Source organism: Canis lupus, chromosome 26, assembly GCF_003254725.2.
Source record: "Canis lupus dingo isolate Sandy chromosome 26, ASM325472v2, whole genome shotgun sequence".
Lineage (NCBI taxonomy): Eukaryota > Metazoa > Chordata > Mammalia > Carnivora > Canidae > Canis > Canis lupus.
Window position 1 is genome coordinate 38,201,778 of NC_064268.1, and position 9,218 is coordinate 38,210,995.

General features: G+C 61.5%; 1 long non-coding RNA gene across 1 annotated transcript; it reads right to left on the reverse strand.

Moving 5' to 3' along the window:
- Positions 1-5,645: 5,645 nt before the first annotated feature.
- LOC125753730 (uncharacterized) lies at positions 5,646-8,686 on the reverse strand. Its single transcript, XR_007406188.1, has 5 exons — positions 8,343-8,686; positions 7,673-7,756; positions 7,291-7,360; positions 5,909-5,976; positions 5,646-5,823 (listed from the first exon to the last, which is right to left on the reverse strand). It is a non-coding gene; the product is annotated as an uncharacterized LOC125753730 (long non-coding RNA).
- Positions 8,687-9,218: the final 532 nt, after the last annotated feature.

A 9,218-nucleotide genomic window follows, 5' to 3' on the forward strand; every position in this document is an offset into this window, starting at 1 on the left:
TCATCCTCCCTTGTAGGTTAAGGACTCCCTCCCCCCACAAACCCTGCCTCCGCCGCTTTCAGGATTCTTTCCTTGTCTGCGTATTTTGTGAATTTGACTACGATGTGCCTTGGCGATGGTCGGCTTCTGTTGAATTTAGTGGGAGTTCTCTGTGCTCTCGTTTTCAGTGTCTGTGTCCCTCCTCAGGTTAGAGAAGTTTACATAATTTGTTCAAATAAAATTTCTGCCCCCTTTTCTCTCTCTTCATCTTCTGAGTCTCCTATGATATGAATGTTATTGTTTTAGTAAGTGGCTGAGTTCCCTACGTCTGCCTCTGTGGTCCATAACCTTTCTTGTTTTTAAGGCTTCCACTTGGGACTGCATCTCAGTTATAGCATTTTTAACGTTAGCCTGACTAGATTTTAGTTCTTTTATTTCTACAGTAAAGGTATTCTCTAGTTTTCTTCTGTGCTCTTTTGCCAGCCCAGCTGCTATCTTTATAATTATTGTTTTATTTTTTTAATTTTTATTTATTTATGATAGTCACACACACACAGAGAGAGAGAGAGAGAGAGAGAGAGAGGCAGAGACGCAGGCAGAGGGAGAAGCAGGCTCCATGCACCAGGACCCCGACATGGGACTCGATCCCGGGTCTCCAGGATTGCACCCTGGGCCAAAGGCAGGCGCCAAACCACTGCGCCACCCAGGGATCCCTTTATAATCATTGTTTTAAACTCTAGTCAGACATCATATATGTGTATTGATGAACTTCCTAGCTGTGAGTACAAGGAGGTTTTTTTGGAGGTGAATTTCTCCATTTCATTATTTTTTCCAAAAAGAAAGAAGGAAGAAAAAGAAAAAACAAGAAAACAACAATAACAACAGCAACTGCCCCCCCAAAAAAGAACCACTAGATCCTGTGTGTTTTGGACTGCTTGTTAAAAGAATCTAAATTCCAAAATAAGAAACAAAATCAAAGTACAATGAAAGTAAAAAATAAGTAATATATAAGGTATATACATAAAAATTAAAATTAAGCAATTAATAAAAAAAGAATCAAAGAAAATAATGAAGGTAAAGCCAACACAAAGTACGGAGGAAGCTCAACCCCGCCCACCCCGCAGAGCTGGAGCTCGGTGACCTCTGCGGTCCGTCCACCTGGTGGCAGCGAGGGGTCGGGGCGGGGTCTGGGGGCGGGGCCGCGGCTATGACGTCAGGTGCGCGCCTGCCTCGGGGGCGATGCATCTGCCTCGGGGGTGCTCACCTCCCTCGGGGGCGATGCACCTGCCTCGGGGGCAGTGCACCTGCCTCGGGGGCCATGCACCTGCCTCGGGGGCGATGCACCTGCCTGGGGGAGATGCACCTGCCTCCGGGGTGTGCACCTGCCTCGGGGGCGATGCACCTGCCTCGGGAGCGATGCACCTGCGGGTCAGAGGCGGGGTCTGGCCTCCCGCGGGCGGCGTTGTGCTGCCCCCAGCCTCGGCACTGAGGGGCGGGGTCGCCGGGTCCCCTGGGCCTGGGGCTGAGCATCCCGCCCCCCTCCCGGTCTGCAGGGGCCTCCACAGAGGCCACTTCTACAGACCCTGCGTTCACCCTGCCTGCGGCCCAGCTTCTGTTTGTTTTTTGATCTCGGACAAGTGACTGAGTTTCACACCTCCAAGTTTTAGAGGCTCCCCTGGGGGAGACCCGTGCTCCTCCTGCCTGGAGGATCTCCTCCCACTTCTGGCCTTTGCTGGCCTGGCCCAGGGACGTGGCCCCGTGACTGCACAGGGGTTTGCAGTTTGTGGCCACACAGGGCAGACAGCTGGCCCTAGTCCCGCGGCTCTCGGCCGGGGTCCCCGCTCCTGGGCCTGGGAACCGTTGGCGCCACCATCCTTGGGACCCCGGGGATCCTGAGCCCACCCTGTCGCTCCAGGGGCCGCCCCCCACTTCGCCTCCTGAGCACCGTCAAGGCCGGCGTGTCCCCCACTCTAGCAGACTTCTGAAAGTTCTGACTTTGTGCTCTGCTGCTTCTAATACTGTGCGTAGACCCGTCAGCTGGCTCCCTGCCCCGTGGGGTCCGGGGCTGTGTCTCCCCCAGACCGACTGATTGATTTTCTTTTTAAGATTTTATTTTTCTGTCATCTCTACACCCACATGGGGCTTGAACTCTCCGCCCCAAGAACAAGAGTCGCGTGTTCTTACGAACCACACCTAGCGGCCAGGCTCCCTTTGATTGATTGATAGGTTGTAATTGAAGCCGACGTGCTGCCTGTGTCAGGGCAGAAACTGAGCCCCCGCGTCGAGTCGCGGTGGAGTCATTGGGACCTTGATCGAGATCGGGCGCGTTCAGGGTGATATGGCCGTAGATGTTAAAGAAAGCAGAGCCTCCCTGGGAGCCCAGGGAGTGGGGCCCACACACATGACAAGTTGGCCATTTCCTTGACCAGGAGTCATTTGACTGCGGATTTATTTAAATTGCTATTCAATGGCGAAGGTCGTTCTAGGATGGGGATACAGCAAGAATGTTCTAGGTTCGGAGGTAGCTAAAGCTCCCCCGTCGTGGACTCGATGTCCCAGTTGGGTGCAGAGATAGGCGAGCCAGCAAAGAGATGCGAAACATGGCCCTGGGGTGCCTGGCCGGCCTGGTCGGGGGGCCTTGATCTCAGGACTGTGAGTTTGAACCCCATGTTGGGTGTAGAGAGGACATAAAAATAAAATCTTTAACAAATAATAAATGGATGAACTAACAAAGCATGACATCGAAGGTGAGTGCTCGCTTCAGGACAAACCTCAAAGTGGACTATGTCTAACCTGCGACCTGTTCTTGATCGCCCCGCTTGCACTCCTTGACCCAGATGACGTCCTCCACGAGGGAGGGTCCCGCCCTAGTGGGAGTGGGCTTCCTTCCCTGTAAGGCCCGTGCCTCCCCTCATTCTGCAGGACAGAAGAGCCGGGAAGGTACAAGCTCGGGGGATCAGCATAAACCTCGGCGATGGTCCTTCCCGATCCCGGGAGCCAGAGCTCGGCCTCCTTTTGGGACCCGACGTCGTAAAGAAGCCCGTGTGGTCAGTGGCTCGGATGCAGGGTGGAGGCCGAAGGAGAATCAGGAAGAACAAAATAGGGGGGAAACCAGACGCTGAAGGAAAAGAGGACAGATGTCAGCATCCGGAGCCTTAGCGGGGACCCGGCGTCCTTTCCCAGGAGGGGCCCCCCTCTGTAGGGTGCTTCCCGCCGCCCCGCGCTCCCCGTCGGCACCCGCAGGCACATCCCCCGGCCTCCAGCGCCTCTGCAGCCGTGGTCTGGAGCATCCTCCATGTGTCCTACCAGGGACCCCAGCGTCGTGTCTGTAACCGTCCGGCTGCTGTCTGACAACAATCGGGGGATTCCGATGTTTGTTGGGTGTGGGGTGTGTGTGTGTCTGTCGCCGTGCCGCGATCTGATCCTCGGGCTGCATCGTCCTGACGCCGAAATGGTTGAAACACCATCATTTCTGGTGCTGGCGCTGGGTGGCTAGCTGGGTTCTCCTGGCCGATCCGGGCTCCCTCGTGCCGTGCCGACCCGCCAGAGGGTCAGCTGAGCTGGAAGGTCCGGCTCCGCCACATTCCCGTGGGTGGCAGTGGGTCCCCGCCGAGCGCCGGCTGCTTCTCTTCTCCCTGATGCCTCTCCAGCGGGGAGCCAGACCTCGGGGCCGCCCTGGGGGGAGCTCCTGAGGAGCCGGCTGCCCATGGGGGGAGCCCTGGGGCTGCCTGTGTGTGGAAGTCGGGGTGGGGACAGGGCTGGGGTCCCTCGGTCCCCTGAGCTGCCTGCCCCCAGGCCAAGCCCCACGCTCACCCAGCCCCTACTCTCTAGGGCGTGCAGGGTGCCCTCCACACTCTGGTGCAAGAGATCCAGCAGCACCAGGTGTGCACGCTGAACCCGCCCAGTGAGGGTGGCCCAGGTGTGTGAGCTGCAAGGGCCTGCTGTCCTGACGTCCCCTCCAGGGCCACGCTGACCGCCCTGTGGGCCCTCTGTGTCCCAGGGAGGGGAGGAAGCACCCCGGAGCCCGGGCAACCCAGGCCCCCTGGACAGAGGGAGCACAGACCTCCCAGGGCGCTTTGCACAGACCCTGGTGACCTGAGGCTCCCCGGCTGTCACTCTGTCCCAGGCCTGTCCTGGCCCCAGGGCACAGGCTGAGTCGCAGTAGAGTCTGTGGGGTCCTGACCCTGGCGTCTGGCCGCCCCTGGAAGGCACGTGGGGACGTCAGCTGTTTGTGCCTGGCGGCGCCCCTGCAGGGGCTGGTTGGGGCCTGGGTGGTGCCCCCTCCTCCTCTCTGGGGGTCTCTTCGCACCCCGTGCACAGAGCTCTGGGAGACGCAGAAACGAGCCGGCCATGCATTTTCACACAACAACACTTTATTGAACTTGCAACAGCAAACGGGCTCAGAGCCGAGGGTGCGCATCTTCCCCTGGGAGACCTTCCTGTCCTTAGAGGAAAGCGGGAATCCCACAGGGGTGCGGGTGCTGGAGTGCCCCACCTGGGAGCCTCTGTGGACTCCAGGTGGGGGCGCGTGTCCTGAGGTTGGGGCATTGAGAGGCGGTTCTGAGGACAGCAGGGCTGACCTGGACCTACGGCTTATGGGCTCCTGGGCTGGGTCCCCGCAGGGCAGCTGGACCTCGGCCTCGGGCCCCCAGGGGCCGGGTGACTGACTGCTGGAGCCCCAGCACGTGGAGGAGCCTGCCTCCTGGTGTGGGTGCGGGTGGGGCCCATGGGCCTACCCCTACTGCCCTGCCCTGGGGTGTCCCAGTATCCCCAGGGCTGCCCTAGGTCAGTGACCTGGATCTGTGGGGCACGCCCAGGGCCCAGGAGGCCACATCCAGCTGTGAGAGGGCTCGCTCAGCCCGGGGCTAGAACACAGGCCTCGCCAGGGCCCCGGGGTGCTGGATCCCATTAGTGCTGGGCCTGGGGGGGGGGCTCAAGTCGCCCCTGCCCCCACAGAGCCCGGGGCCAGGCCAGCCCAGGTCCCTCTGGGTCAGGGGCTGGTGTCCTGTGCGGGGGGTGCCGCCCTCCGGGAGGGACAACAAGACGAGGCAGGGCACGGTGACGGCGGGCCAGAGCCTCTGGGCCCCCGCACTCACCACCACGCTCTGCCCCCAGGGCCCGTGAGCATCGAGCTGCCCCGTGGACATGGAAGGCAGAGGGTCCCGGGCCTGTGCAGGGCCTCGGGGCAGTGGGCTCAGCGCCGCCCTGGCTCTGCCCTGGCTGTGCCCGTCACTGCCCAGTGAGGGGCACAAGCTGCAGTGGCCACGGGGCAGGAGGGGTGTCATGGGCCCAACAGCGTCGTCCCAGGGGGCTGGGGGGACCCCGTGATGGGAGTCCTGGGGGTGCTCCAGGGCCTGGTCCTTCGCGGGGCCTCTGGGGTGGCCCAGGCAGGTGACAAAGGGAAGGGGACCCCATTTTTTGTTTTCACACCCATGTCTGGGGGCTGCCTGCCTGCACTGTCTTGTTGTACTGGGAGGATGGGGAGGGAGTTCCATTGCTGGGGGGGAAGTTGGACGATGGGGGGGTGTGGGTGAGAGCTCCTCTGCGGACTTGCCCCAGACCAGGCTGTCCCCCAATGGAGAGCACGCCCTGGCCCCAGAGCCCCTCACCCGCGGGATCCCCTGCTGAATAGACTGGACCCCCCTGCCCACCCACCCCCCATGCAGGAGGCAGACACCTGGGCCTGCCAGAAGCAGGTGTGGAGGCTCCTCCTCTGAGTGTCCAGGGGCCTCCCCCGGGCCCAGCTCCCTTCCTGCCCACATCCCAGGTCGGCCTCCGGGGTGTCTCAGCTGCAGCCCAGCACAGACATGGCCCTCAGAGGGCTCCAGGGGATGAGGTCCCGACCTGGGGGGGGAGTCAGCCTCCAGAGAGGTGTTCCTGCAAACGCCACCCCCCCCTGAGATGAGTGAGGGGTGTCCAGGGGACTCACTGCAGAAAGCCTTGGTGGTCAGTGACCTTGCACAGTGACAGGTCCCGCGGAGACCCTGCTTGGTGCGCCTGCAACAGAGGGGGCTCCATGGTGGGGACTGATCAGAGCAGGGAAACGGGGACAGGAGGGAGCAGAAGGGCTCCTCCCTCCCCTGAATCCTGAGGGAGCGCCGACCCTCTGAGATTGGCCGGGCACCAGAGGAAGGGCCTGTCTGCCCGGTGGGTGCAGCCTGACAGCCTCACCTGCTTCTATCTATCAGTGAAGATCCCCACCTGGGCCTGACCTGACCTGGTGACTGTGGTCCCCACCTGGGCCTCACCCGGACCTGGTGACTGATCCCTACCTGGGCTCCCCTGACCTGGTGACTCTGATCCCTACCTGGCCCTCAACCGGACCTGGTGACGGTGGTCCACACATGGGCCTCACCTGGAACCAGTGACGCTGGTCCCCACCTGGACCTCACCCAGACCTGGTGACTGTGGTCCCCACCTGGACCTCGCCCAGACCTGGTGACTGTGGTCCCCACCTGGGCCTCACCTGGACCTGGTGACTCTGGTCTCCACCTGGCTCTCACCTGGACCTGGTGACTGTGGTGCCCCGCCTGTGCCTCACCTGGACCTGGTGACCATGGGCCCTACCTGGGCTCCCCTGACCTGGTGACCTCCCCACCTGGGACTCATTTGGACCTGGTGACTCTCGTCCCCACCTGGGCCTCATCTGTACCCAGTGATTGTGGTCCCCACCTGGGCCTCACCTGGACCCAGTACACTGTGGTTCACAGATGGACCTCACCTGCAGCTGGTGACTCTGGTCCCCACCAGGACCTCACCTGGAACAGGTGACTGTGATCCCCACCGTGGCCTCACCTGGACCCGGTGACTGTGGTCCCCCACTGGGCTTCACCTGGACCTGGTGACTGTGGTCCTCACCTGGGCCTCACTTGACCTAGTGACTCTGATCCCTACCTGGCCCTCACCCTGACCTGGTGACTCTGGTCCCCAGTTGGGCCTCACCCAGACCTGGTGACTCTAGTCCCCAACTGGGCTTCACCTAGGTGACTCTGGTCTCCACCTGAGCCTCATGTGGATCTGTGACTGTGGTCTTCATCTGGACCTGGTGACTCTGGTCCCCACCTGGGCCTCCCCTGTACCTGGTGACTGGGCTTCTCAGCTACCAATTACTAGGATCCAGGATGGACCCTTACATGCTACTAACACCGGGACCATCCCCAGGGTCTCACTTGTTCCTGGTGACTATGGTCCTTGTCTGGGATGACCTGGCTCATCCTTGGCTCTGATCCTCTCCTGGGCCTCCCCTGCTCTTGCAGGTATGGTCTCCCCTGTCATGGGTGTGAAGTGTCTATGGTCCCTTCTGGGCCTCACCTGATGGTACTGGGCCACGATATTGGCCCTTCGCAAGGCCAGCAGGGTCTCCGGGTCCTCCTGCATCATGCTGCAATCCAAACACATCCAAGAATGACGGTGCGTGAGAACCTTCCAAGGACACATGCATCCGGGTGCTCCCCGTGGGCAGGTGCCCCTCTGTCTGACCGGAGCCTGAGACAACCCCGTAGCCCCGAGGGGCACAGGCTGGGCTGGAGCATCACACATGGGCCCTCGCTGCCTGTCTGTCCCTCGCCCACCTACAGTCCACCTTCCCAGCCACTGTCCCAGGACACGCCATCACGCTGGGGTCACAGAGCACTCTCACCCCGGTATCAGGAGCACACGGGCGGGGGACCCAGGGGCTCCAGGAACTGCCCACCTGATGCTCGGGGGTGACGTCTCCCAGCCCGGGGCCAGTGCAGAGATGGTGGTGGGTCGGCCGGCCAGCGAGTGTCCCTGCAGGCTTGCGGGGGGGCAGGGATCAAAGGTTTCTCTTAGATTCCACAAGCACACGACCAAGGGGAGAAAGCGACGGACTGGACTTCATCAAAATTAAAACCTGATGCCAGCAAGAGTGCGACCAAACTCCCCACCCTGAGGGCAGCGATGTGTGACTAGCCTGAGGGGGGCCTGGGGGAGCACGAGGGACTCCACGTTCCAGTGCATGAAGAACAAGCCTGCTCACGGGCCAGGGGGACCCAGCAGGCACAGGGCAGGATGGGGGGGTGTCAGTCACCCCAGTCAGGCTCCATGTGTCTAGGACAGGCTGGAAAGGTCATGGCTTGGGTCTCTGCACAGCACAGGGCTTACAGGGGAGCGGGGGTCCCGGGGGAGCTGCCCAAGTTCCAACTGCAGCCTCCTTCCCTGGACGGGGGCAGCAGGGTGGCCGCTCTCACCCCATGGGGCTGTGAAAGGGGTGAGGGAGCTGCTCCCGGTCATCGCATGGGGGGTCGGGGTGTTGTGGACCCCAGCTCGGGAGGCCTGTGCCCCCACCCAGACCCACAGGTCCCACTGTGGCCCGCAAGGAGCAGGGATCGGCTGCCACTCACCTGTGACCTGTCACTGTGTGAGCTCCTCCTTTTTATGCACTGGGGTACTGGGGAGAGTGGGAGAGTTGGGGTACTGGGGAGAGTGGGAAGGTTGGGGTACTGGGGAGAGTGGGAGTGTGGGGGTACTGGGGAGAGTGAGAGGGTTGGGGTACTGGGGAGAGTGAGAGGGTTGGGGTACTGGGGAGAGTGGGAGGGTTGGGGTACTGGGGAGAGTGGGAGTACCGGGGTACTGGGGAGAGTGGGAGGGTTGGGGTACTGAGGAGAGACGAGTACTGGGCTACTGGGGAGAGCAGGAGAGTCGGGTCTCTGCAAGCCAGATCCGGAGCACGAGTGCCTCCGACGGTCTGCGGATGCAGAGTGGGCACCAGGCAGCGGTGGAACCCGGGGGCACCACAGTTCTGCCCAGAGTGGGGTCCCGCATCATCACTGTGGGCAGGCGGGGTCCAATCAGCACTTAGCCCTTCACCCTGAAGGCGAAGGGTCCCAGGGGAGGGTCCTGTCCCCACGCGGGGCAGGAAGGGGAGGCAGGCACCCTCCCACATCCTCAGTTCCCATCCTCGGGCCCTGCAGGCCTCCCGCCCTTCAAGGCAGACTGGGGGTCACAGATGCCCCCCCGCCCCCCAGGGTTCACAGCATGGGGTTGCAGTTAGGAACATTTGAGGGGCTCCTGGGTGGTTCCGTCGGTTCCACGTCGACTCTTGTGTTTGGCTCAAGTCAGGATCTTGAAGTTGTGGCGTGGAGCCTCGCGTGGGGCTCGGGCTCTGGTGGGTGAGGAGTCCGCGCCAGGTTCCCCCTCTCCCTCCGTCCCCCCCCCCACTGCACCCTTTCTCAAGTAAATCTTCTAAAAATTAACATGAAGACACGTGAGCATCTTGA